This window comes from Cololabis saira, chromosome 10 (genome assembly GCF_033807715.1).
Source record: "Cololabis saira isolate AMF1-May2022 chromosome 10, fColSai1.1, whole genome shotgun sequence".
In the NCBI taxonomy this organism is placed as follows: domain Eukaryota; kingdom Metazoa; phylum Chordata; class Actinopteri; order Beloniformes; family Belonidae; genus Cololabis; species Cololabis saira.
Genome location: NC_084596.1, coordinates 7,283,759 through 7,305,991, shown reverse-complemented (window position 1 = coordinate 7,305,991; position 22,233 = coordinate 7,283,759). Strand labels below are relative to the sequence as shown.

Below are 22,233 nucleotides of genomic sequence, written 5' to 3'. Positions count from 1 at the left end.
CAATTTGTAATCACAAAGACTATAAACTATTCGGTTTCATCACCCGGCAAAATTCACGTCCAATTAGCAGACTTTGTCATGAAATTGTGCCAGTTTCAAGTGCAAAACCTGAATTCACACTAATATTGTAAGTGACGGTGTTCACTCTCAGTATCATATATAAAAGCAGCAGCAGAACTAAGCAGAAAAACTTGTGTTTGCATTGGCCGGGAATCGAACCCGGGCCTCCCGCGTGGCAGGCGAGAATTCTACCACTGAACCACCAATGCTTGTGAGCAGAGATTTTTTGCCCATTTTTTTTTTTTTTTTTGCAATTTGTAATCACAAAGACTATAAACTATTCGGTTTCATCACCCGGCAAAATTCACGTCCAATTAGCAGACTTTGTCATGAAATTGTGCCAGTTTCAAGTGCAAAACCTGAATTCACACTAATATTGTAAGTGACGGTGTTCACTCTCAGTATCATATATAAAAGCAGCAGCAGAACTAAGCAGAAAAACTTGTGTTTGCATTGGCCGGGAATCGAACCCGGGCCTCCCGCGTGGCAGGCGAGAATTCTACCACTGAACCACCAATGCTTGTGAGAAAAGATTTTTTGCCCATTTTTTTTTTTTTTTTTTACAATTTGTAATCACAAAGACTATAAACTATTCGGTTTCATCACCCGGCAAAATTCACGTCCAATTTGCAGACTTTGTCATGAAATTGTGCCAGTTTCAAGTGCAAAACCTGAATTCACACTAATATTGTAAGTGACGGTGTTCACTCTCAGTATCATATATAAAAGCAGCAGCAGAACTAAGCAGAAAAACTTGTGTTTGCATTGGCCGGGAATCGAACCCGGGCCTCCCGCGTGGCAGGCGAGAATTCTACCACTGAACCACCAATGCTTGTGAGCAGAGATTTTTTGCCCATTTTTTTTTTTTTTTTTTTGCAATTGTTAATCAAAAAGACTATAAACTATTCGGTTTCATGACCCTGCAAAATTCACGTCCAATTTGCAGACTTTGTCATGAAATTGTGCCAGTTTCAAGTGCAAAACCTGAATTCACACTAATATTGTAAGTGACGGTGTTCACTCTCAGTATCATATATAAAAGCAGCAGCAGAACTAAGCAGAAAAACTTGTGTTTGCATTGGCCGGGAATCGAACCCGGGCCTCCCGCGTGGCAGGCGAGAATTCTACCACTGAACCACCAATGCTTATGAGCAGAGATTTTTTGCCCATTTTTTTTTTTTTTTTTTTGCAATTGTTAATCACAAAGACTATAAACTATTCGGTTTCATGACCCTGCAAAATTCACGTCCAATTTGCAGACTTTGTCATGAAATTGTGCCAGTTTCAAGTGCAAAACCTGAATTCACACTAATATTGTAAGTGACGGTGTTCACTCTCAGTATCATATATAAAAGCAGCAGCAGAACTAAGCAGAAAAACTTGTGTTTGCATTGGCCGGGAATCGAACCCGGGCCTCCCGCGTGGCAGGCGAGAATTCTACCACTGAACCACCAATGCTTGTGAGCAGAGATTTTCTGCCCTTTTTTTTTTTTTTTTTTTTTACAATTTGTAATCACAAAGACTATAAACTATTCGGTTTCATCACCCGGCAAAATTCACGTCCAATTAGCAGACTTTGTCATGAAATTGTGCCAGTTTCAAGTGCAAAACCTGAATTCACACTAATATTGTAAGTGACGGTATTCACTCTCAGTATCAAATATAAAAGCAGCAGCAGAACTAAGCAGAAAAACTTGTGTTTGCATTGGCCGGGAATCGAACCCGGGCCTCCCGCGTGGCAGGCGAGAATTCTACCACTGAACCACCAATGCTTGTGAGCAGAGATTTTTTGCCCATTTTTTTTTTTTTTTTTTTGCAATTGTTAATCAAAAAGACTATAAACTATTCGGTTTCATGACCCTGCAAAATTCACGTCCAATTTGCAGACTTTGTCATGAAATTGTGCCAGTTTCAAGTGCAAAACCTGAATTCACACTAATATTGTAAGTGACGGTGTTCACTCTCAGTATCATATATAAAAGCAGCAGCAGAACTAAGCAGAAAAACTTGTGTTTGCATTGGCCGGGAATCGAACCCGGGCCTCCCGCGTGGCAGGCGAGAATTCTACCACTGAACCACCAATGCTTGTGAGCAGAGATTTTTTGCCCATTTTTTTTTTTTTTTTTTTGCAATTGTTAATCAAAAAGACTATAAACTATTCGGTTTCATGACCCTGCAAAATTCACGTCCAATTTGCAGACTTTGTCATGAAATTGTGCCAGTTTCAAGTGCAAAACCTGAATTCACACTAATATTGTAAGTGACGGTGTTCACTCTCAGTATCATATATAAAAGCAGCAGCAGAACTAAGCAGAAAAATTGTGTTTGCATTGGCCGGGAATCGAACCCGGGCCTCCCGCGTGGCAGGCGAGAATTCTACCACTGAACCACCAATGCTTGTGAGCAGAGATTTTTTGCCCTTTTTTTTTTTTTTTTTTTTTTACAATTTGTAATCACAAAGACTATAAACTATTCGGTTTCATCACCCGGCAAAATTCACGTCCAATTAGCAGACTTTGTCATGAAATTGTGCCAGTTTCAAGTGCAAAACCTGAATTCACACTAATATTGTAAGTGACGGTGTTCACTCTCAGTATCAAATATAAAAGCAGCAGCAGAACTAAGCAGAAAAACTTGTGTTTGCATTGGCCGGGAATCGAACCCGGGCCTCCCGCGTGGCAGGCGAGAATTCTACCACTGAACCACCAATGCTTGTGAGAAGAGATTTTTTGCCCATTTTTTTTTTTTTTTTTTACAATTTGTAATCACAAAGACTATAAACTATTCGGTTTCATCAACCGGCAAAATTCACGTCCAATTTGCAGACTTTGTCATGAAATTGTGCCAGTTTCAAGTGCAAAACCTGAATTCACACTAATATTGTAAGTGACGGTGTTCACTCTCAGTATCATATATAAAAGCAGCAGCAGAACTAAGCAGAAAAACTTGTGTTTGCATTGGCCGGGAATCGAACCCGGGCCTCCCGCGTGGCAGGCGAGAATTCTACCACTGAACCACCAATGCTTGTGAGCAGAGATTTTTTGCCCATTTTTTTTTTTTTTTTTTTGCAATTGTTAATCAAAAAGACTATAAACTATTCGGTTTCATGACCCTGCAAAATTCACGTCCAATTTGCAGACTTTGTCATGAAATTGTGCCAGTTTCAAGTGCAAAACCTGAATTCACACTAATATTGTAAGTGACGGTGTTCACTCTCAGTATCATATATAAAAGCAGCAGCAGAACTAAGCAGAAAAACTTGTGTTTGCATTGGCCGGGAATCGAACCCGGGCCTCCCGCGTGGCAGGCGAGAATTCTACCACTGAACCACCAATGCTTGTGAGCAGAGATTTTTTGCCCATTTTTTTTTTTTTTTTTTTGCAATTGTTAATCAAAAAGACTATAAACTATTCGGTTTCATGACCCTGCAAAATTCACGTCCAATTTGCAGACTTTGTCATGAAATTGTGCCAGTTTCAAGTGCAAAACCTGAATTCACACTAATATTGTAAGTGACGGTGTTCACTCTCAGTATCATATATAAAAGCAGCAGCAGAACTAAGCAGAAAAATTGTGTTTGCATTGGCCGGGAATCGAACCCGGGCCTCCCGCGTGGCAGGCGAGAATTCTACCACTGAACCACCAATGCTTGTGAGCAGAGATTTTTTGCCCTTTTTTTTTTTTTTTTTTTTTTACAATTTGTAATCACAAAGACTATAAACTATTCGGTTTCATCACCCGGCAAAATTCACGTCCAATTAGCAGACTTTGTCATGAAATTGTGCCAGTTTCAAGTGCAAAACCTGAATTCACACTAATATTGTAAGTGACGGTGTTCACTCTCAGTATCAAATATAAAAGCAGCAGCAGAACTAAGCAGAAAAACTTGTGTTTGCATTGGCCGGGAATCGAACCCGGGCCTCCCGCGTGGCAGGCGAGAATTCTACCACTGAACCACCAATGCTTGTGAGAAGAGATTTTTTGCCCATTTTTTTTTTTTTTTTTTACAATTTGTAATCACAAAGACTATAAACTATTCGGTTTCATCAACCGGCAAAATTCACGTCCAATTTGCAGACTTTGTCATGAAATTGTGCCAGTTTCAAGTGCAAAACCTGAATTCACACTAATATTGTAAGTGACGGTGTTCACTCTCAGTATCATATATAAAAGCAGCAGCAGAACTAAGCAGAAAAACTTGTGTTTGCATTGGCCGGGAATCGAACCCGGGCCTCCCGCGTGGCAGGCGAGAATTCTACCACTGAACCACCAATGCTTGTGAGCAGAGATTTTTTGCCCTTTTTTTTTTTTTTTTTTTTTACAATTTGGTATCACAAAGACTATAAACTATTCGGTTTCATCACCCGGCAAAATTCACGTCCAATTAGCAGACTTTGTCATGAAATTGTGCCAGTTTCAAGTGCAAAACCTGAATTCACACTAATATTGTAAGTGACGGTGTTCACTCTCAGTATCATATATAAAAGCAGCAGCAGAACTAAGCAGAAAAACTTGTGTTTGCATTGGCCGGGAATCGAACCCGGGCCTCCCGCGTGGCAGGCGAGAATTCTACCACTGAACCACCAATGCTTGTGAGAAGAGATTTTTTGTCCATTTTTTTTTTTTTTTTTACAATTTGTAATCACAAAGACTATAAACTATTCGGTTTCATCAACCGGCAAAATTCACGTCCAATTTGCAGACTTTGTCATGAAATTGTGCCAGTTTCAAGTGCAAAACCTGAATTCACACTAATATTGTAAGTGACGGTGTTCACTCTCAGTATCATATATAAAAGCAGCAGCAGAACTAAGCAGAAAAACTTGTGTTTGCATTGGCCGGGAATCGAACCCGGGCCTCCCGCGTGGCAGGCAAGAATTCTACCACTGAACCACCAATGCTTGTGAGCAGAGATTTTTTGCCCATTTTTTTTTTTTTTTTTGCAATTTGTAATCACAAAGACTATAAACTATTCGGTTTCATCACCCGGCAAAATTCACGTCCAATTTGCAGACTTTGTCATGAAATTGTGCCAGTTTCAAGTGCAAAACCTGAATTCACACTAATATTGTAAGTGACGGTGTTCACTCTCAGTATCATATATAAAAGCAGCAGCAGAACTAAGCAGAAAAACTTGTGTTTGCATTGGCCGGGAATCGAACCCGGGCCTCCCGCGTGGCAGGCGAGAATTCTACCACTGAACCACCAATGCTTGTGAGCAGAGATTTTTTGCCCTTTTTTTTTTTTTTTTTTTTTACAATTTGTAATCACAAAGACTATAAACTATTCGGTTTCATCACCCGGCAAAATTCACGTCCAATTAGCAGACTTTGTCATGAAATTGTGCCAGTTTCAAGTGCAAAACCTGAATTCACACTAATATTGTAAGTGACGGTGTTCACTCTCAGTATCATATATAAAAGCAGCAGCAGAACTAAGCAGAAAAACTTGTGTTTGCATTGGCCGGGAATCGAACCCGGGCCTCCCGCGTGGCAGGCGAGAATTCTACCACTGAACCACCAATGCTTGTGAGCAGAGATTTTTTGCCCATTTTTTTTTTTTTTTTTTTGCAATTGTTAATCAAAAAGACTATAAACTATTCCGTTTCATGACCCTGCAAAATTCACGTCCAATTTGCAGACTTTGTCATGAAATTGTGCCAGTTTCAAGTGCAAAACCTGAATTCACACTAATATTGTAAGTGACGGTGTTCACTCTCAGTATCATATATAAAAGCAGCAGCAGAACTAAGCAGAAAAACTTGTGTTTGCATTGGCCGGGAATCGAACCCGGGCCTCCCGCGTGGCAGGCGAGAATTCTACCACTGAACCACCAATGCTTATGAGCAGAGATTTTTTGCCCATTTTTTTTTTTTTTTTTTTGCAATTGTTAATCACAAAGACTATAAACTATTCGGTTTCATGACCCTGCAAAATTCACGTCCAATTTGCAGACTTTGTCATGAAATTGTGCCAGTTTCAAGTGCAAAACCTGAATTCACACTAATATTGTAAGTGACGGTGTTCACTCTCAGTATCATATATAAAAGCAGCAGCAGAACTAAGCAGAAAAACTTGTGTTTGCATTGGCCGGGAATCGAACCCGGGCCTCCCGCGTGGCAGGCGAGAATTCTACCACTGAACCACCAATGCTTGTGAGCAGAGATTTTCTGCCCTTTTTTTTTTTTTTTTTTTTTACAATTTGTAATCACAAAGACTATAAACTATTCGGTTTCATCACCCGGCAAAATTCACGTCCAATTAGCAGACTTTGTCATGAAATTGTGCCAGTTTCAAGTGCAAAACCTGAATTCACACTAATATTGTAAGTGACGGTATTCACTCTCAGTATCAAATATAAAAGCAGCAGCAGAACTAAGCAGAAAAACTTGTGTTTGCATTGGCCGGGAATCGAACCCGGGCCTCCCGCGTGGCAGGCGAGAATTCTACCACTGAACCACCAATGCTTGTGAGCAGAGATTTTTTGCCCATTTTTTTTTTTTTTTTTTTGCAATTGTTAATCAAAAAGACTATAAACTATTCGGTTTCATGACCCTGCAAAATTCACGTCCAATTTGCAGACTTTGTCATGAAATTGTGCCAGTTTCAAGTGCAAAACCTGAATTCACACTAATATTGTAAGTGACGGTGTTCACTCTCAGTATCATATATAAAAGCAGCAGCAGAACTAAGCAGAAAAACTTGTGTTTGCATTGGCCGGGAATCGAACCCGGGCCTCCCGCGTGGCAGGCGAGAATTCTACCACTGAACCACCAATGCTTGTGAGCAGAGATTTTTTGCCCATTTTTTTTTTTTTTTTTTTGCAATTGTTAATCAAAAAGACTATAAACTATTCGGTTTCATGACCCTGCAAAATTCACGTCCAATTTGCAGACTTTGTCATGAAATTGTGCCAGTTTCAAGTGCAAAACCTGAATTCACACTAATATTGTAAGTGACGGTGTTCACTCTCAGTATCATATATAAAAGCAGCAGCAGAACTAAGCAGAAAAATTGTGTTTGCATTGGCCGGGAATCGAACCCGGGCCTCCCGCGTGGCAGGCGAGAATTCTACCACTGAACCACCAATGCTTGTGAGCAGAGATTTTTTGCCCTTTTTTTTTTTTTTTTTTTTTTACAATTTGTAATCACAAAGACTATAAACTATTCGGTTTCATCACCCGGCAAAATTCACGTCCAATTAGCAGACTTTGTCATGAAATTGTGCCAGTTTCAAGTGCAAAACCTGAATTCACACTAATATTGTAAGTGACGGTGTTCACTCTCAGTATCAAATATAAAAGCAGCAGCAGAACTAAGCAGAAAAACTTGTGTTTGCATTGGCCGGGAATCGAACCCGGGCCTCCCGCGTGGCAGGCGAGAATTCTACCACTGAACCACCAATGCTTGTGAGAAGAGATTTTTTGCCCATTTTTTTTTTTTTTTTTTACAATTTGTAATCACAAAGACTATAAACTATTCGGTTTCATCAACCGGCAAAATTCACGTCCAATTTGCAGACTTTGTCATGAAATTGTGCCAGTTTCAAGTGCAAAACCTGAATTCACACTAATATTGTAAGTGACGGTGTTCACTCTCAGTATCATATATAAAAGCAGCAGCAGAACTAAGCAGAAAAACTTGTGTTTGCATTGGCCGGGAATCGAACCCGGGCCTCCCGCGTGGCAGGCGAGAATTCTACCACTGAACCACCAATGCTTGTGAGCAGAGATTTTTTGCCCTTTTTTTTTTTTTTTTTTTTTACAATTTGGTATCACAAAGACTATAAACTATTCGGTTTCATCACCCGGCAAAATTCACGTCCAATTAGCAGACTTTGTCATGAAATTGTGCCAGTTTCAAGTGCAAAACCTGAATTCACACTAATATTGTAAGTGACGGTGTTCACTCTCAGTATCATATATAAAAGCAGCAGCAGAACTAAGCAGAAAAACTTGTGTTTGCATTGGCCGGGAATCGAACCCGGGCCTCCCGCGTGGCAGGCGAGAATTCTACCACTGAACCACCAATGCTTGTGAGAAGAGATTTTTTGTCCATTTTTTTTTTTTTTTTTACAATTTGTAATCACAAAGACTATAAACTATTCGGTTTCATCAACCGGCAAAATTCACGTCCAATTTGCAGACTTTGTCATGAAATTGTGCCAGTTTCAAGTGCAAAACCTGAATTCACACTAATATTGTAAGTGACGGTGTTCACTCTCAGTATCATATATAAAAGCAGCAGCAGAACTAAGCAGAAAAACTTGTGTTTGCATTGGCCGGGAATCGAACCCGGGCCTCCCGCGTGGCAGGCAAGAATTCTACCACTGAACCACCAATGCTTGTGAGCAGAGATTTTTTGCCCATTTTTTTTTTTTTTTTTGCAATTTGTAATCACAAAGACTATAAACTATTCGGTTTCATCACCCGGCAAAATTCACGTCCAATTTGCAGACTTTGTCATGAAATTGTGCCAGTTTCAAGTGCAAAACCTGAATTCACACTAATATTGTAAGTGACGGTGTTCACTCTCAGTATCATATATAAAAGCAGCAGCAGAACTAAGCAGAAAAACTTGTGTTTGCATTGGCCGGGAATCGAACCCGGGCCTCCCGCGTGGCAGGCGAGAATTCTACCACTGAACCACCAATGCTTGTGAGCAGAGATTTTTTGCCCTTTTTTTTTTTTTTTTTTTTTACAATTTGTAATCACAAAGACTATAAACTATTCGGTTTCATCACCCGGCAAAATTCACGTCCAATTAGCAGACTTTGTCATGAAATTGTGCCAGTTTCAAGTGCAAAACCTGAATTCACACTAATATTGTAAGTGACGGTGTTCACTCTCAGTATCATATATAAAAGCAGCAGCAGAACTAAGCAGAAAAACTTGTGTTTGCATTGGCCGGGAATCGAACCCGGGCCTCCCGCGTGGCAGGCGAGAATTCTACCACTGAACCACCAATGCTTGTGAGCAGAGATTTTTTGCCCATTTTTTTTTTTTTTTTTTTGCAATTGTTAATCAAAAAGACTATAAACTATTCCGTTTCATGACCCTGCAAAATTCACGTCCAATTTGCAGACTTTGTCATGAAATTGTGCCAGTTTCAAGTGCAAAACCTGAATTCACACTAATATTGTAAGTGACGGTGTTCACTCTCAGTATCATATATAAAAGCAGCAGCAGAACTAAGCAGAAAAACTTGTGTTTGCATTGGCCGGGAATCGAACCTGGGCCTCCCGCGTGGCAGGCGAGAATTCTACCACTGAACCACCAATGCTTGTGAGCAGAGATTTTTTGCCCATTTTTTTTTTTTTTTTTTGAAATTTGTAATCACAAAGACTATAAACTATTCGGTTTCATCACCCGGCAAAATTCACGTCCAATTAGCAGACTTTGTCATGAAATTGTGCCAGTTTCAAGTGCAAAACCTGAATTCACACTAATATTGTAAGTGACGGTGTTCACTCTCAGTATCATATATAAAAGCAGCAGCAGAACTAAGCAGAAAAACTTGTGTTTGCATTGGCCGGGAATCTAACCCGGGCCTCCCGCGTGGCAGGCGAGAATTCTACCACTGAACCACCAATGCTTGTGAGCAGAGATTTTTTGCCCATTTTTTTTGTTTTTTTTACAATTTGTAATCACAAAGACTATAAACTATTCGGTTTCATGACCCTGCAAAATTCACGTCCAATTTGCAGACTTTGTCATGAAATTGTGCCAGTTTCAAGTGCAAAACCTGAATTCACACTAATATTGTAAGTGACGGTGTTCACTCTCAGTATCATATATAAAAGCAGCAGCAGAACTAAGCAGAAAAACTTGTGTTTGCATTGGCCGGGAATCGTACCCGGGCCTCCCGCGTGGCAGGCGAGAATTCTACCACTGAACCACCAATGCTTGTGAGCAGAGATTTTTTGCCCTTTTTTTTTTTTTTTTTTTACAATTTGTAATCACAAAGACTATAAACTATTCGGTTTCATCACCCGGCAAAATTCACGTCCAATTAGCAGACTTTGTCATGAAATTGTGCCAGTTTCAAGTGCAAAACCTGAATTCACACTAATATTGTAAGTGACGGTGTTCACTCTCAGTATCAAATATAAAAGCAGCAGCAGAACTAAGCAGAAAAACTTGTGTTTGCATTGGCCGGGAATCGAACCCGGGCCTCCCGCGTGGCAGGCGAGAATTCTACCACTGAACCACCAATGCTTGTGAGAAGAGATTTTTTGCCCATTTTTTTTTTTTTTTTTGCAATTTGTAATCACAAAGACTATAAACTATTCGGTTTCATCAACCGGCAAAATTCACGTCCAATTTGCAGACTTTGTCATGAAATTGTGCCAGTTTCAAGTGCAAAACCTGAATTCACACTAATATTGTAAGTGACGGTGTTCACTCTCAGTATCATATATAAAAGCAGCAGCAGAACTAAGCAGAAAAACTTGTGTTTGCATTGGCCGGGAATCGAACCCGGGCCTCCCGCGTGGCAGGCGAGAATTCTACCACTGAACCACCAATGCTTGTGAGAAAAGATTTTTTGCCCTTTTTTTTTTTTTTTTTTTTTACAATTTGTAATCACAAAGACTATAAACTATTCGGTTTCATCACCCGGCAAAATTCACGTCCAATTAGCAGACTTTGTCATGAAATTGTGCCAGTTTCAAGTGCAAAACCTTAATTCACACTAATATTGTAAGTGACGGTGTTCACTCTCAGTATCATATATAAAAGCAGCAGCAGAACTAAGCAGAAAAACTTGTGTTTGCATTGGCCGGGAATCGAACCCGGGCCTCCCGCGTGGCAGGCGAGAATTCTACCACTGAACCACCAATGCTTGTGAGCAGAGATTTTTTGCCCATTTTTTTTTTTTTTTTTTTGCAATTGTTAATCAAAAAGACTATAAACTATTCGGTTTCATGACCCTGCAAAATTCACGTCCAATTTGCAGACTTTGTCATGAAATTGTGCCAGTTTCAAGTGCAAAACCTGAATTCACACTAATATTGTAAGTGACGGTGTTCACTCTCAGTATCATATATAAAAGCAGCAGCAGAACTAAGCAGAAAAACTTGTGTTTGCATTGGCCGGGAATCGAACCTGGGCCTCCCGCGTGGCAGGCGAGAATTCTACCACTGAACCACCAATGCTTGTGAGCAGAGATTTTTTGCCCATTTTTTTTTTTTTTTTTTGAAATTTGTAATCACAAAGACTATAAACTATTCGGTTTCATCACCCGGCAAAATTCACATCCAATTAGCAGACTTTGTCATGAAATTGTGCCAGTTTCAAGTGCAAAACCTGAATTCACACTAATATTGTAAGTGACGGTGTTCACTCTCAGTATCATATATAAAAGCAGCAGCAGAACTAAGCAGAAAAACTTTTGTTTGCATTGGCCGGGAATCGAACCCCTGCCTCCCGCGTGGCAGGCGAGAATTCTACCACTGAACCACCAATGCTTGTGAGCAGAGATTTTTTGCCCATTTTTTTTTTTTTTTTTACAATTTGTAATCACAAAGACTATAAACTATTCGGTTTCATCAACCGGCAAAATTCACGTCCAATTAGCAGACTTTGTCATGAAATTGTGCCAGTTTCAAGTGCAAAACCTGAATTCACACTAATATTGTAAGTGACGGTGTTCACTCTCAGTATCATATATAAAAGCAGCAGCAGAACTAAGCAGAAAAACTTGTGTTTGCATTGGCCGGGAATCGAACCCGGGCCTCCCGCGTGGCAGGCGAGAATTCTACCACTGAACCACCAATGCTTGTGAGCAGAGATTTTTTGCCCTTTTTTTTTTTTTTTTTTTTTTACAATTTGTAATCACAAAGACTATAAACTATTCGGTTTCATCACCCGGCAAAATTCACGTCCAATTAGCAGACTTTGTCATGAAATTGTGCCAGTTTCAAGTGCAAAACCTGAATTCACACTAATATTGTAAGTGACGGTGTTCACTCTCAGTATCATATATAAAAGCAGCAGCAGAACTAAGCAGAAAAACTTGTGTTTGCATTGGACGGGAATCGAACCCGGGCCTCCCGCGTGGCAGGCGAGAATTCTACCACTGAACCACCAATGCTTGTGAGCAGAGATTTTTTGCCCTTTTTTTTTTTTTTTTTTTTTACAATTTGTAATCACAAAGACTATAAACTATTCGGTTTCATCACCCGGCAAAATTCACGTCCAATTAGCAGACTTTGTCATGAAATTGTGCCAGTTTCAAGTGCAAAACCTGAATTCACACTAATATTGTAAGTGACGGTGTTCACTCTCAGTATCAAATATAAAAGCAGCAGCAGAACTAAGCAGAAAAACTTGTGTTTGCATTGGCCGGGAATCGAACCCGGGCCTCCCGCGTGGCAGGCGAGAATTCTACCACTGAACCACCAATGCTTGTGAGCAGAGATTTTTTGCCCTTTTTTTTTTTTTTTTTTTGCAATTTGTAATCACAAAGACTATAAACTATTCGGTTTCATCAACCGGCAAAATTCACGTCCAATTTGCAGACTTTGTCATGAAATTGTGCCAGTTTCAAGTGCAAAACCTGAATTCACACTAATATTGTAAGTGACGGTGTTCACTCTCAGTATCATATATAAAAGCAGCAGCAGAACTAAGCAGAAAAACTTGTGTTTGCATTGGCCGGGAATCGAACCCGGGCCTCCCGCGTGGCAGGCGAGAATTCTACCACTGAACCACCAATGCTTGTGAGCAGAGATTTTTTGCCCATTTTTTTTTTTTTTTTTACAATTTGTAATCACAAAGACTATAAACTATTCGGTTTCATCAACCGGCAAAATTCACGTCCAATTAGCAGACTTTGTCATGAAATTGTGCCAGTTTCAAGTGCAAAACCTGAATTCACACTAATATTGTAAGTGACGGTGTTCACTCTCAGTATCATATATAAAAGCAGCAGCAGAACTAAGCAGAAAAACTTGTGTTTGCATTGGCCGGGAATCGAACCCGGGCCTCCCGCGTGGCAGGCGAGAATTCTACCACTGAACCACCAATGCTTGTGAGCAGAGATTTTTTGCCCTTTTTTTTTTTTTTTTTTTTTTACAATTTGTAATCACAAAGACTATAAACTATTCGGTTTCATCACCCGGCAAAATTCACGTCCAATTAGCAGACTTTGTCATGAAATTGTGCCAGTTTCAAGTGCAAAACCTGAATTCACACTAATATTGTAAGTGACGGTGTTCACTCTCAGTATCATATATAAAAGCAGCAGCAGAACTAAGCAGAAAAACTTGTGTTTGCATTGGACGGGAATCGAACCCGGGCCTCCCGCGTGGCAGGCGAGAATTCTACCACTGAACCACCAATGCTTGTGAGCAGAGATTTTTTGCCCTTTTTTTTTTTTTTTTTTTTTACAATTTGTAATCACAAAGACTATAAACTATTCGGTTTCATCACCCGGCAAAATTCACGTCCAATTAGCAGACTTTGTCATGAAATTGTGCCAGTTTCAAGTGCAAAACCTGAATTCACACTAATATTGTAAGTGACGGTGTTCACTCTCAGTATCAAATATAAAAGCAGCAGCAGAACTAAGCAGAAAAACTTGTGTTTGCATTGGCCGGGAATCGAACCCGGGCCTCCCGCGTGGCAGGCGAGAATTCTACCACTGAACCACCAATGCTTGTGAGCAGAGATTTTTTGCCCTTTTTTTTTTTTTTTTTTTGCAATTTGTAATCACAAAGACTATAAACTATTCGGTTTCATCAACCGGCAAAATTCACGTCCAATTTGCAGACTTTGTCATGAAATTGTGCCAGTTTCAAGTGCAAAACCTGAATTCACACTAATATTGTAAGTGACGGTGTTCACTCTCAGTATCATATATAAAAGCAGCAGCAGAACTAAGCAGAAAAACTTGTGTTTGCATTGGCCGGGAATCGAACCCGGGCCTCCCGCGTGGCAGGCGAGAATTCTACCACTGAACCACCAATGCTTGTGAGAAGAGATTTTTTGCCCATTTTTTTTTTTTTTTTTTACAATTTGTAATCACAAAGACTATAAACTATTCGGTTTCATCAACCGGCAAAATTCACGTCCAATTTGCAGACTTTGTCATGAAATTGTGCCAGTTTCAAGTGCAAAACCTGAATTCACACTAATATTGTAAGTGACGGTGTTCACTCTCAGTATCATATATAAAAGCAGCAGCAGAACTAAGCAGAAAAACTTGTGTTTGCATTGGCCGGGAATCGAACCCAGGCCTCCCGCGTGGCAGGCAAGAATTCTACCACTGAACCACCAATGCTTGTGAGCAGAGATTTTTTGCCCATTTTTTTTTTTTTTTTTTGCAATTTGTAATCACAAAGACTATAAACTATTCGGTTTCATCACCCGGCAAAATTCACGTCCAATTAGCAGACTTTGTCATGAAATTGTGCCAGTTTCAAGTGCAAAACCTGAATTCACACTAATATTGTAAGTGACGGTGTTCACTCTCAGTATCATATATAAAAGCAGCAGCAGAACTAAGCAGAAAAACTTGTGTTTGCATTGGCCGGGAATCGAACCCGGGCCTCCCGCGTGGCAGGCGAGAATTCTACCACTGAACCACCAATGCTTATGAGCAGAGATTTTTTGCCCATTTTTTTTTTTTTTTTTTTGCAATTGTTAATCACAAAGACTATAAACTATTCGGTTTCATGACCCTGCAAAATTCACGTCCAATTTGCAGACTTTGTCATGAAATTGTGCCAGTTTCAAGTGCAAAACCTGAATTCACACTAATATTGTAAGTGACGGTGTTCACTCTCAGTATCATATATAAAAGCAGCAGCAGAACTAAGCAGAAAAACTTGTGTTTGCATTGGCCGGGAATCGAACCCGGGCCTCCCGCGTGGCAGGCGAGAATTCTACCACTGAACCACCAATGCTTGTGAGCAGAGATTTTTTGCCCTTTTTTTTTTTTTTTTTTTTTTACAATTTGTAATCACAAAGACTATAAACTATTCGGTTTCATCACCCGGCAAAATTCACGTCCAATTAGCAGACTTTGTCATGAAATTGTGCCAGTTTCAAGTGCAAAACCTGAATTCACACTAATATTGTAAGTGACGGTGTTCACTCTCAGTATCATATATAAAAGCAGCAGCAGAACTAAGCAGAAAAACTTGTGTTTGCATTGGACGGGAATCGAACCCGGGCCTCCCGCGTGGCAGGCGAGAATTCTACCACTGAACCACCAATGCTTGTGAGCAGAGATTTTTTGCCCTTTTTTTTTTTTTTTTTCTTTACAATTTGTAATCACAAAGACTATAAACTATTCGGTTTCATCACCCGGCAAAATTCACGTCCAATTAGCAGACTTTGTCATGAAATTGTGCCAGTTTCAAGTGCAAAACCTGAATTCACACTAATATTGTAAGTGACGGTGTTCACTCTCAGTATCAAATATAAAAGCAGCAGCAGAACTAAGCAGAAAAACTTGTGTTTGCATTGGCCGGGAATCGAACCCGGGCCTCCCGCGTGGCAGGCGAGAATTCTACCACTGAACCACCAATGCTTGTGAGCAGAGATTTTTTGCCCTTTTTTTTTTTTTTTTTTTGCAATTTGTAATCACAAAGACTATAAACTATTCGGTTTCATCAACCGGCAAAATTCACGTCCAATTTGCAGACTTTGTCATGAAATTGTGCCAGTTTCAAGTGCAAAACCTGAATTCACACTAATATTGTAAGTGACGGTGTTCACTCTCAGTATCATATATAAAAGCAGCAGCAGAACTAAGCAGAAAAACTTGTGTTTGCATTGGCCGGGAATCGAACCCGGGCCTCCCGCGTGGCAGGCGAGAATTCTACCACTGAACCACCAATGCTTGTGAGAAGAGATTTTTTGCCCATTTTTTTTTTTTTTTTTTTACAATTTGTAATCACAAAGACTATAAACTATTCGGTTTCATCAACCGGCAAAATTCACGTCCAATTTGCAGACTTTGTCATGAAATTGTGCCAGTTTCAAGTGCAAAACCTGAATTCACACTAATATTGTAAGTGACGGTGTTCACTCTCAGTATCATATATAAAAGCAGCAGCAGAACTAAGCAGAAAAACTTGTGTTTGCATTGGCCGGGAATCGAACCCGGGCCTCCCGCGTGGCAGGCGAGAATTCTACCACTGAACCACCAATGCTTGTGAGCAGAGATTTTTTGCCCTTTTTTTTTTTTTTTTTTTTTTACAATTTGTAATCACAAAGACTATAAACTATTCGGTTTCATCACCCGGCAAAATTCACGTCCAATTAGCAGACTTTGTCATGAAATTGTGCCAGTTTCAAGTGCAAAACCTGAATTCACACTAATATTGTAAGTGACGGTGTTCACTCTCAGTATCATATATAAAAGCAGCAGCAGAACTAAGCAGAAAAACTTGTGTTTGCATTGGACGGGAATCGAACCCGGGCCTCCCGCGTGGCAGGCGAGAATTCTACCACTGAACCACCAATGCTTGTGAGCAGAGATTTTTTGCCCTTTTTTTTTTTTTTTTTTTTTACAATTTGTAATCACAAAGACTATAAACTATTCGGTTTCATCACCCGGCAAAATTCACGTCCAATTAGCAGACTTTGTCATGAAATTGTGCCAGTTTCAAGTGCAAAACCTGAATTCACACTAATATTGTAAGTGACGGTGTTCACTCTCAGTATCAAATATAAAAGCAGCAGCAGAACTAAGCAGAAAAACTTGTGTTTGCATTGGCCGGGAATCGAACCCGGGCCTCCCGCGTGGCAGGCGAGAATTCTACCACTGAACCACCAATGCTTGTGAGCAGAGATTTTTTGCCCTTTTTTTTTTTTTTTTTTTGCAATTTGTAATCACAAAGACTATAAACTATTCGGTTTCATCACCCGGCAAAATTCACGTCCAATTTGCAGACTTTGTCATGAAATTGTGCCAGTTTCAAGTGCAAAACCTGAATTCACACTAATATTGTAAGTGACGGTGTTCACTCTCAGTATCATATATAAAAGCAGCAGCAGAACTAAGCAGAAAAACTTGTGTTTGCATTGGCCGGGAATAGAACCCGGGCCTCCCGCGTGGCAGGCGAGAATTCTACCACTGAACCACCAATGCTTGTGAGCAGAGATTTTTTGCCCATTTTTTTTTTTTTTTTTGCAATTTGTGATCACAAAGACTATAAACTATTCGGTTTCATCACCCGGCAAAATTCACGTCCAATTTGCAGACTTTGTCATGAAATTGTGCCAGTTTCAAGTGCAAAACCTGAATTCACACTAATATTGTAAGTGACGGTGTTCACTCTCAGTATCATATATAAAAGCAGCAGCAGAACTAAGCAGAAAAACTTGTGTTTGCATTGGCCGGGAATCGAACCCGGGCCTCCCGCGTGGCAGGCGAGAATTCTACCACTGAACCACCAATGCTTGTGAGCAGAGATTTTTTGCCCTTTTTTTTTTTTTTTTTTTTTTACAATTTGTAATCACAAAGACTATAAACTATTCGGTTTCATCACCCGGCAAAATTCACATCCAATTAGCAGACTTTGTCATGAAATTGTGCCAGTTTCAAGTGCAAAACCTGAATTCACACTAATATTGTAAGTGACGGTGTTCACTCTCAGTATCATATATAAAAGCAGCAGCAGAACTAAGCAGAAAAACTTGTGTTTGCATTGGACGGGAATCGAACCCGGGCCTCCCGCGTGGCAGGCGAGAATTCTACCACTGAACCACCAATGCTTGTGAGCAGAGATTTTTTGCCCTTTTTTTTTTTTTTTTTTTTTACAATTTGTAATCACAAAGACTATAAACTATTCGGTTTCATCACCCGGCAAAATTCACGTCCAATTAGCAGACTTTGTCATGAAATTGTGCCAGTTTCAAGTGCAAAACCTGAATTCACACTAATATTGTAAGTGACGGTATTCACTCTCAGTATCAAATATAAAAGCAGCAGCAGAACTAAGCAGAAAAACTTGTGTTTGCATTGGCCGGGAATCGAACCCGGGCCTCCCGCGTGGCAGGCGAGAATTCTACCACTGAACCACCAATGCTTGTGAGCAGAGATTTTTTGCCCTTTTTTTTTTTTTTTTTTTGCAATTTGTAATCACAAAGACTATAAACTATTCGGTTTCATCAACCGGCAAAATTCACGTCCAATTTGCAGACTTTGTCATGAAATTGTGCCAGTTTCAAGTGCAAAACCTGAATTCACACTAATATTGTAAGTGACGGTGTTCACTCTCAGTATCATATATAAAAGCAGCAGCAGAACTAAGCAGAAAAACTTGTGTTTGCATTGGCCGGGAATCGAACCCGGGCCTCCCGCGTGGCAGGCGAGAATTCTACCACTGAACCACCAATGCTTGTGAGAAGAGATTTTTTGCCCATTTTTTTTTTTTTTTTTTACAATTTGTAATCACAAAGACTATAAACTATTCGGTTTCATCAACCGGCAAAATTCACGTCCAATTTGCAGACTTTGTCATGAAATTGTGCCAGTTTCAAGTGCAAAACCTGAATTCACACTAATATTGTAAGTGACGGTGTTCACTCTCAGTATCATATATAAAAGCAGCAGCAGAACTAAGCAGAAAAACTTGTGTTTGCATTGGCCGGGAATCGAACCCGGGCCTCCCGCGTGGCAGGCGAGAATTCTACCACTGAACCACCAATGCTTGTGAGCAGAGATTTTTTGCCCTTTTTTTTTTTTTTTTTTTTTACAATTTGGTATCACAAAGACTATAAACTATTCGGTTTCATCACCCGGCAAAATTCACGTCCAATTAGCAGACTTTGTCATGAAATTGTGCCAGTTTCAAGTGCAAAACCTGAATTCACACTAATATTGTAAGTGACGGTGTTCACTCTCAGTATCATATATAAAAGCAGCAGCAGAACTAAGCAGAAAAACTTGTGTTTGCATTGGCCGGGAATCGAACCCGGGCCTCCCGCGTGGCAGGCAAGAATTCTACCACTGAACCACCAATGCTTGTGAGCAGAGATTTTTTGCCCATTTTTTTTTTTTTTTTTTGCAATTTGTAATCACAAAGACTATAAACTATTCGGTTTCATCACCCGGCAAAATTCACGTCCAATTAGCAGACTTTGTCATGAAATTGTGCCAGTTTCAAGTGCAAAACCTGAATTCACACTAATATTGTAAGTGACGGTGTTCACTCTCAGTATCATATATAAAAGCAGCAGCAGAACTAAGCAGAAAAACTTGTGTTTGCATTGGCCGGGAATCGAACCCGGGCCTCCCGCGTGGCAGGCGAGAATTCTACCACTGAACCACCAATGCTTGTGAGAAAAGATTTTTTGCCCATTTTTTTTTTTTTTTTTTACAATTTGTAATCACAAAGACTATAAACTATTCGGTTTCATCACCCGGCAAAATTCACGTCCAATTTGCAGACTTTGTCATGAAATTGTGCCAGTTTCAAGTGCAAAACCTGAATTCACACTAATATTGTAAGTGACGGTGTTCACTCTCAGTATCATATATAAAAGCAGCAGCAGAACTAAGCAGAAAAACTTGTGTTTGCATTGGCCGGGAATCGAACCCGGGCCTCCCGCGTGGCAGGCGAGAATTCTACCACTGAACCACCAATGCTTGTGAGCAGAGATATTTTGCCCATTTTTTTTTTTTTTTTTGCAATTTGTGATCACAAAGACTATAAACTATTCGGTTTCATCACCCGGCAAAATTCACGTCCAATTTGCAGACTTTGTCATGAAATTGTGCCAGTTTCAAGTGCAAAACCTGAATTCACACTAATATTGTAAGTGACGGTGTTCACTCTCAGTATCATATATAAAAGCAGCAGCAGAACAAAGCAGAAAAACTTGTGTTTGCATTGGCCGGGAATCGAACCCGGGCCTCCCGCGTGGCAGGCGAGAATTCTACCACTGAACCACCAATGCTTGTGAGCAGAGATTTTTTGCCCATTTTTTTTTTTTTTTTTTTGCAATTGTTAATCACAAAGACTATAAACTATTCGGTTTCATGACCCTGCAAAATTCACGTCCAATTTGCAGACTTTGTCATGAAATTGTGCCAGTTTCAAGTGCAAAACCTGAATTCACACTAATATTGTAAGTGACGGTGTTCACTCTCAGTATCATATATAAAAGCAGCAGCAGAACTAAGCAGAAAAACTTGTGTTTGCATTGGCCGGGAATCGAACCCGGGCCTCCCGCGTGGCAGGCGAGAATTCTACCACTGAACCACCAATGCTTGTGAGCAGAGATTTTTTGCCCTTTTTTTTTTTTTTTTTTTTACAATTTGTAATCACAAAGACTATAAACTATTCGGTTTCATCACCCGGCAAAATTCACGTCCAATTAGCAGACTTTGTCATGAAATTGTGCCAGTTTCAAGTGCAAAACCTGAATTCACACTAATATTGTAAGTGACGGTGTTCACTCTCAGTATCATATATAAAAGCAGCAGCAGAACTAAGCAGAAAAACTTGTGTTTGCATTGGCCGGGAATCGAACCCGGGCCTCCCGCGTGGCAGGCGAGAATTCTACCACTGAACCACCAATGCTTGTGAGCAGAGATTTTTTGCCCATTTTTTTTGTTTTTTTTTACAATTTGTAATCACAAAGACTATAAACTATTCGGTTTCATCAACCGGCAAAATTCACGTCCAATTTGCAGACTTTGTCATGAAATTGTGCCAGTTTCAAGTGCAAAACCTGAATTCACACTAATATTGTAAGTGACGGTGTTCACTCTCAGTATCATATATAAAAGCAGCAGCAGAACTAAGCAGAAAAACTTGTGTTTGCATTGGCCGGGAATCGAACCCGGGCCTCCCGCGTGGCAGGCGAGAATTCTACCACTGAACCACCAATGCTTGTGAGCAGAGATTTTTTGCCCTTTTTTTTTTTTTTTTTTTTTTACAATTTGTAATCACAAAGACTATAAACTATTCGGTTTCATCACCCGGCAAAATTCACGTCCAATTAGCAGACTTTGTCATGAAATTGTGCCAGTTTCAAGTGCAAAACCTGAATTCACACTAATATTGTAAGTGACGGTGTTCACTCTCAGTATCAAATATAAAAGCAGCAGCAGAACTAAGCAGAAAAACTTGTGTTTGCATTGGCCGGGAATCGAACCCGGGCCTCCCGCGTGGCAGGCGAGAATTCTACCACTGAACCACCAATGCTTGTGAGAAGAGATTTTTTGCCCATTTTTTTTTTTTTTTTTTACAATTTGTAATCACAAAGACTATAAACTATTCGGTTTCATCAACCGGCAAAATTCACGTCCAATTTGCAGACTTTGTCATGAAATTGTGCCAGTTTCAAGTGCAAAACCTGAATTCACACTAATATTGTAAGTGACGGTGTTCACTCTCAGTATTATATATAAAAGCAGCAGCAAAACTAAGCAGAAAAACTTGTGTTTGCATTGGCCGGGAATCGAACCCGGGCCTCCCGCGTGGCAGGCGAGAATTCTACCACTGAACCACCAATGCTTGTGAGCAGAGATTTTTTGCCCTTTTTTTTTTTTTTTTTTTTACAATTTGTGATCACAAAGACTATAAACTATTCGGTTTCATCACCCGGCAAAATTCACGTCCAATTAGCAGACTTTGTCATGAAATTGTGCCAGTTTCAAGTGCAAAACCTGAATTCACACTAATATTGTAAGTGACGGTGTTCACTCTCAGTATCATATATAAAAGCAGCAGCAGAACTAAGCAGAAAAACTTGTGTTTGCATTGGCCGGGAATCAAACCCGGGCCTCCCGCGTGGCAGGCAAGAATTCTACCACTGAACCACCAATGCTTGTGAGCAGAGATTTTTTGCCCATTTTTTTTTTTTTTTTTTGCAATTTGTAATCACAAAGACTATAAACTATTCGGTTTCATCACCCGGCAAAATTCACGTCCAATTAGCAGACTTTGTCATGAAATTGTGCCAGTTTCAAGTGCAAAACCTGAATTCACACTAATATTGTAAGTGACGGTGTTCACTCTCAGTATCATATATAAAAGCAGCAGCAGAACTAAGCAGAAAAACTTGTGTTTGCATTGGCCGGGAATCGAACCCGGGCCTCCCGCGTGGCAGGCGAGAATTCTACCACTGAACCACCAATGCTTGTGAGCAGAGATTTTTTGCCCATTTTTTTTTTTTTTTTTGCAATTTGTAATCACAAAGACTATAAA

The 22,233-nt window shown here is 40.0% G+C and overlaps 55 non-coding genes across 55 annotated transcripts; all 55 read right to left on the bottom strand.

Annotated features, from left to right (window-relative positions):
* Positions 1-198: 198 nt before the first annotated feature.
* trnag-gcc (transfer RNA glycine (anticodon GCC)) lies at positions 199-269 on the bottom strand. The gene has a single exon. It is a non-coding gene; the product is annotated as a tRNA-Gly (tRNA).
* A 240-nt stretch (positions 270-509) lies between these two features.
* Positions 510-580, bottom strand: trnag-gcc (transfer RNA glycine (anticodon GCC)). The gene has a single exon. It is a non-coding gene; the product is annotated as a tRNA-Gly (tRNA).
* Positions 581-821: 241 nt separating this feature from the next.
* On the bottom strand, positions 822-892 carry trnag-gcc (transfer RNA glycine (anticodon GCC)). The gene has a single exon. It is a non-coding gene; the product is annotated as a tRNA-Gly (tRNA).
* A 242-nt stretch (positions 893-1,134) lies between these two features.
* On the bottom strand, positions 1,135-1,205 carry trnag-gcc (transfer RNA glycine (anticodon GCC)). Its single transcript has one exon. It is a non-coding gene; the product is annotated as a tRNA-Gly (tRNA).
* A 242-nt stretch (positions 1,206-1,447) lies between these two features.
* On the bottom strand, positions 1,448-1,518 carry trnag-gcc (transfer RNA glycine (anticodon GCC)). Its single transcript has one exon. It is a non-coding gene; the product is annotated as a tRNA-Gly (tRNA).
* A 243-nt stretch (positions 1,519-1,761) lies between these two features.
* Positions 1,762-1,832, bottom strand: trnag-gcc (transfer RNA glycine (anticodon GCC)). Its single transcript has one exon. It is a non-coding gene; the product is annotated as a tRNA-Gly (tRNA).
* A 242-nt stretch (positions 1,833-2,074) lies between these two features.
* Positions 2,075-2,145, bottom strand: trnag-gcc (transfer RNA glycine (anticodon GCC)). Its single transcript has one exon. It is a non-coding gene; the product is annotated as a tRNA-Gly (tRNA).
* A 241-nt stretch (positions 2,146-2,386) lies between these two features.
* trnag-gcc (transfer RNA glycine (anticodon GCC)) lies at positions 2,387-2,457 on the bottom strand. The gene has a single exon. It is a non-coding gene; the product is annotated as a tRNA-Gly (tRNA).
* Positions 2,458-2,701: 244 nt separating this feature from the next.
* Positions 2,702-2,772, bottom strand: trnag-gcc (transfer RNA glycine (anticodon GCC)). The gene has a single exon. It is a non-coding gene; the product is annotated as a tRNA-Gly (tRNA).
* A 241-nt stretch (positions 2,773-3,013) lies between these two features.
* Positions 3,014-3,084, bottom strand: trnag-gcc (transfer RNA glycine (anticodon GCC)). Its single transcript has one exon. It is a non-coding gene; the product is annotated as a tRNA-Gly (tRNA).
* Positions 3,085-3,326: 242 nt separating this feature from the next.
* On the bottom strand, positions 3,327-3,397 carry trnag-gcc (transfer RNA glycine (anticodon GCC)). The gene has a single exon. It is a non-coding gene; the product is annotated as a tRNA-Gly (tRNA).
* Positions 3,398-3,638: 241 nt separating this feature from the next.
* Positions 3,639-3,709, bottom strand: trnag-gcc (transfer RNA glycine (anticodon GCC)). The gene has a single exon. It is a non-coding gene; the product is annotated as a tRNA-Gly (tRNA).
* Positions 3,710-3,953: 244 nt separating this feature from the next.
* trnag-gcc (transfer RNA glycine (anticodon GCC)) lies at positions 3,954-4,024 on the bottom strand. Its single transcript has one exon. It is a non-coding gene; the product is annotated as a tRNA-Gly (tRNA).
* A 241-nt stretch (positions 4,025-4,265) lies between these two features.
* Positions 4,266-4,336, bottom strand: trnag-gcc (transfer RNA glycine (anticodon GCC)). The gene has a single exon. It is a non-coding gene; the product is annotated as a tRNA-Gly (tRNA).
* Positions 4,337-4,579: 243 nt separating this feature from the next.
* trnag-gcc (transfer RNA glycine (anticodon GCC)) lies at positions 4,580-4,650 on the bottom strand. Its single transcript has one exon. It is a non-coding gene; the product is annotated as a tRNA-Gly (tRNA).
* A 551-nt stretch (positions 4,651-5,201) lies between these two features.
* trnag-gcc (transfer RNA glycine (anticodon GCC)) lies at positions 5,202-5,272 on the bottom strand. Its single transcript has one exon. It is a non-coding gene; the product is annotated as a tRNA-Gly (tRNA).
* Positions 5,273-5,515: 243 nt separating this feature from the next.
* On the bottom strand, positions 5,516-5,586 carry trnag-gcc (transfer RNA glycine (anticodon GCC)). Its single transcript has one exon. It is a non-coding gene; the product is annotated as a tRNA-Gly (tRNA).
* A 242-nt stretch (positions 5,587-5,828) lies between these two features.
* On the bottom strand, positions 5,829-5,899 carry trnag-gcc (transfer RNA glycine (anticodon GCC)). The gene has a single exon. It is a non-coding gene; the product is annotated as a tRNA-Gly (tRNA).
* A 242-nt stretch (positions 5,900-6,141) lies between these two features.
* Positions 6,142-6,212, bottom strand: trnag-gcc (transfer RNA glycine (anticodon GCC)). Its single transcript has one exon. It is a non-coding gene; the product is annotated as a tRNA-Gly (tRNA).
* Positions 6,213-6,455: 243 nt separating this feature from the next.
* Positions 6,456-6,526, bottom strand: trnag-gcc (transfer RNA glycine (anticodon GCC)). The gene has a single exon. It is a non-coding gene; the product is annotated as a tRNA-Gly (tRNA).
* A 242-nt stretch (positions 6,527-6,768) lies between these two features.
* Positions 6,769-6,839, bottom strand: trnag-gcc (transfer RNA glycine (anticodon GCC)). Its single transcript has one exon. It is a non-coding gene; the product is annotated as a tRNA-Gly (tRNA).
* A 241-nt stretch (positions 6,840-7,080) lies between these two features.
* Positions 7,081-7,151, bottom strand: trnag-gcc (transfer RNA glycine (anticodon GCC)). The gene has a single exon. It is a non-coding gene; the product is annotated as a tRNA-Gly (tRNA).
* A 244-nt stretch (positions 7,152-7,395) lies between these two features.
* trnag-gcc (transfer RNA glycine (anticodon GCC)) lies at positions 7,396-7,466 on the bottom strand. The gene has a single exon. It is a non-coding gene; the product is annotated as a tRNA-Gly (tRNA).
* A 241-nt stretch (positions 7,467-7,707) lies between these two features.
* trnag-gcc (transfer RNA glycine (anticodon GCC)) lies at positions 7,708-7,778 on the bottom strand. The gene has a single exon. It is a non-coding gene; the product is annotated as a tRNA-Gly (tRNA).
* Positions 7,779-8,021: 243 nt separating this feature from the next.
* trnag-gcc (transfer RNA glycine (anticodon GCC)) lies at positions 8,022-8,092 on the bottom strand. The gene has a single exon. It is a non-coding gene; the product is annotated as a tRNA-Gly (tRNA).
* A 551-nt stretch (positions 8,093-8,643) lies between these two features.
* Positions 8,644-8,714, bottom strand: trnag-gcc (transfer RNA glycine (anticodon GCC)). The gene has a single exon. It is a non-coding gene; the product is annotated as a tRNA-Gly (tRNA).
* A 243-nt stretch (positions 8,715-8,957) lies between these two features.
* trnag-gcc (transfer RNA glycine (anticodon GCC)) lies at positions 8,958-9,028 on the bottom strand. The gene has a single exon. It is a non-coding gene; the product is annotated as a tRNA-Gly (tRNA).
* Positions 9,029-10,205: 1,177 nt separating this feature from the next.
* On the bottom strand, positions 10,206-10,276 carry trnag-gcc (transfer RNA glycine (anticodon GCC)). Its single transcript has one exon. It is a non-coding gene; the product is annotated as a tRNA-Gly (tRNA).
* A 240-nt stretch (positions 10,277-10,516) lies between these two features.
* Positions 10,517-10,587, bottom strand: trnag-gcc (transfer RNA glycine (anticodon GCC)). The gene has a single exon. It is a non-coding gene; the product is annotated as a tRNA-Gly (tRNA).
* A 243-nt stretch (positions 10,588-10,830) lies between these two features.
* trnag-gcc (transfer RNA glycine (anticodon GCC)) lies at positions 10,831-10,901 on the bottom strand. Its single transcript has one exon. It is a non-coding gene; the product is annotated as a tRNA-Gly (tRNA).
* An 865-nt stretch (positions 10,902-11,766) lies between these two features.
* trnag-gcc (transfer RNA glycine (anticodon GCC)) lies at positions 11,767-11,837 on the bottom strand. Its single transcript has one exon. It is a non-coding gene; the product is annotated as a tRNA-Gly (tRNA).
* A 558-nt stretch (positions 11,838-12,395) lies between these two features.
* Positions 12,396-12,466, bottom strand: trnag-gcc (transfer RNA glycine (anticodon GCC)). The gene has a single exon. It is a non-coding gene; the product is annotated as a tRNA-Gly (tRNA).
* Positions 12,467-12,707: 241 nt separating this feature from the next.
* Positions 12,708-12,778, bottom strand: trnag-gcc (transfer RNA glycine (anticodon GCC)). Its single transcript has one exon. It is a non-coding gene; the product is annotated as a tRNA-Gly (tRNA).
* Positions 12,779-13,018: 240 nt separating this feature from the next.
* trnag-gcc (transfer RNA glycine (anticodon GCC)) lies at positions 13,019-13,089 on the bottom strand. The gene has a single exon. It is a non-coding gene; the product is annotated as a tRNA-Gly (tRNA).
* Positions 13,090-13,647: 558 nt separating this feature from the next.
* On the bottom strand, positions 13,648-13,718 carry trnag-gcc (transfer RNA glycine (anticodon GCC)). The gene has a single exon. It is a non-coding gene; the product is annotated as a tRNA-Gly (tRNA).
* A 241-nt stretch (positions 13,719-13,959) lies between these two features.
* trnag-gcc (transfer RNA glycine (anticodon GCC)) lies at positions 13,960-14,030 on the bottom strand. Its single transcript has one exon. It is a non-coding gene; the product is annotated as a tRNA-Gly (tRNA).
* Positions 14,031-14,583: 553 nt separating this feature from the next.
* Positions 14,584-14,654, bottom strand: trnag-gcc (transfer RNA glycine (anticodon GCC)). Its single transcript has one exon. It is a non-coding gene; the product is annotated as a tRNA-Gly (tRNA).
* A 242-nt stretch (positions 14,655-14,896) lies between these two features.
* Positions 14,897-14,967, bottom strand: trnag-gcc (transfer RNA glycine (anticodon GCC)). Its single transcript has one exon. It is a non-coding gene; the product is annotated as a tRNA-Gly (tRNA).
* A 558-nt stretch (positions 14,968-15,525) lies between these two features.
* trnag-gcc (transfer RNA glycine (anticodon GCC)) lies at positions 15,526-15,596 on the bottom strand. Its single transcript has one exon. It is a non-coding gene; the product is annotated as a tRNA-Gly (tRNA).
* A 241-nt stretch (positions 15,597-15,837) lies between these two features.
* trnag-gcc (transfer RNA glycine (anticodon GCC)) lies at positions 15,838-15,908 on the bottom strand. Its single transcript has one exon. It is a non-coding gene; the product is annotated as a tRNA-Gly (tRNA).
* Positions 15,909-16,150: 242 nt separating this feature from the next.
* On the bottom strand, positions 16,151-16,221 carry trnag-gcc (transfer RNA glycine (anticodon GCC)). The gene has a single exon. It is a non-coding gene; the product is annotated as a tRNA-Gly (tRNA).
* Positions 16,222-16,779: 558 nt separating this feature from the next.
* trnag-gcc (transfer RNA glycine (anticodon GCC)) lies at positions 16,780-16,850 on the bottom strand. The gene has a single exon. It is a non-coding gene; the product is annotated as a tRNA-Gly (tRNA).
* Positions 16,851-17,402: 552 nt separating this feature from the next.
* trnag-gcc (transfer RNA glycine (anticodon GCC)) lies at positions 17,403-17,473 on the bottom strand. The gene has a single exon. It is a non-coding gene; the product is annotated as a tRNA-Gly (tRNA).
* A 558-nt stretch (positions 17,474-18,031) lies between these two features.
* Positions 18,032-18,102, bottom strand: trnag-gcc (transfer RNA glycine (anticodon GCC)). Its single transcript has one exon. It is a non-coding gene; the product is annotated as a tRNA-Gly (tRNA).
* Positions 18,103-18,343: 241 nt separating this feature from the next.
* On the bottom strand, positions 18,344-18,414 carry trnag-gcc (transfer RNA glycine (anticodon GCC)). The gene has a single exon. It is a non-coding gene; the product is annotated as a tRNA-Gly (tRNA).
* Positions 18,415-18,655: 241 nt separating this feature from the next.
* On the bottom strand, positions 18,656-18,726 carry trnag-gcc (transfer RNA glycine (anticodon GCC)). The gene has a single exon. It is a non-coding gene; the product is annotated as a tRNA-Gly (tRNA).
* A 555-nt stretch (positions 18,727-19,281) lies between these two features.
* trnag-gcc (transfer RNA glycine (anticodon GCC)) lies at positions 19,282-19,352 on the bottom strand. The gene has a single exon. It is a non-coding gene; the product is annotated as a tRNA-Gly (tRNA).
* A 241-nt stretch (positions 19,353-19,593) lies between these two features.
* Positions 19,594-19,664, bottom strand: trnag-gcc (transfer RNA glycine (anticodon GCC)). Its single transcript has one exon. It is a non-coding gene; the product is annotated as a tRNA-Gly (tRNA).
* Positions 19,665-19,904: 240 nt separating this feature from the next.
* trnag-gcc (transfer RNA glycine (anticodon GCC)) lies at positions 19,905-19,975 on the bottom strand. Its single transcript has one exon. It is a non-coding gene; the product is annotated as a tRNA-Gly (tRNA).
* Positions 19,976-20,217: 242 nt separating this feature from the next.
* On the bottom strand, positions 20,218-20,288 carry trnag-gcc (transfer RNA glycine (anticodon GCC)). The gene has a single exon. It is a non-coding gene; the product is annotated as a tRNA-Gly (tRNA).
* Positions 20,289-20,530: 242 nt separating this feature from the next.
* trnag-gcc (transfer RNA glycine (anticodon GCC)) lies at positions 20,531-20,601 on the bottom strand. Its single transcript has one exon. It is a non-coding gene; the product is annotated as a tRNA-Gly (tRNA).
* Positions 20,602-20,842: 241 nt separating this feature from the next.
* trnag-gcc (transfer RNA glycine (anticodon GCC)) lies at positions 20,843-20,913 on the bottom strand. Its single transcript has one exon. It is a non-coding gene; the product is annotated as a tRNA-Gly (tRNA).
* Positions 20,914-21,157: 244 nt separating this feature from the next.
* Positions 21,158-21,228, bottom strand: trnag-gcc (transfer RNA glycine (anticodon GCC)). Its single transcript has one exon. It is a non-coding gene; the product is annotated as a tRNA-Gly (tRNA).
* A 241-nt stretch (positions 21,229-21,469) lies between these two features.
* trnag-gcc (transfer RNA glycine (anticodon GCC)) lies at positions 21,470-21,540 on the bottom strand. The gene has a single exon. It is a non-coding gene; the product is annotated as a tRNA-Gly (tRNA).
* A 554-nt stretch (positions 21,541-22,094) lies between these two features.
* trnag-gcc (transfer RNA glycine (anticodon GCC)) lies at positions 22,095-22,165 on the bottom strand. Its single transcript has one exon. It is a non-coding gene; the product is annotated as a tRNA-Gly (tRNA).
* Positions 22,166-22,233: the final 68 nt, after the last annotated feature.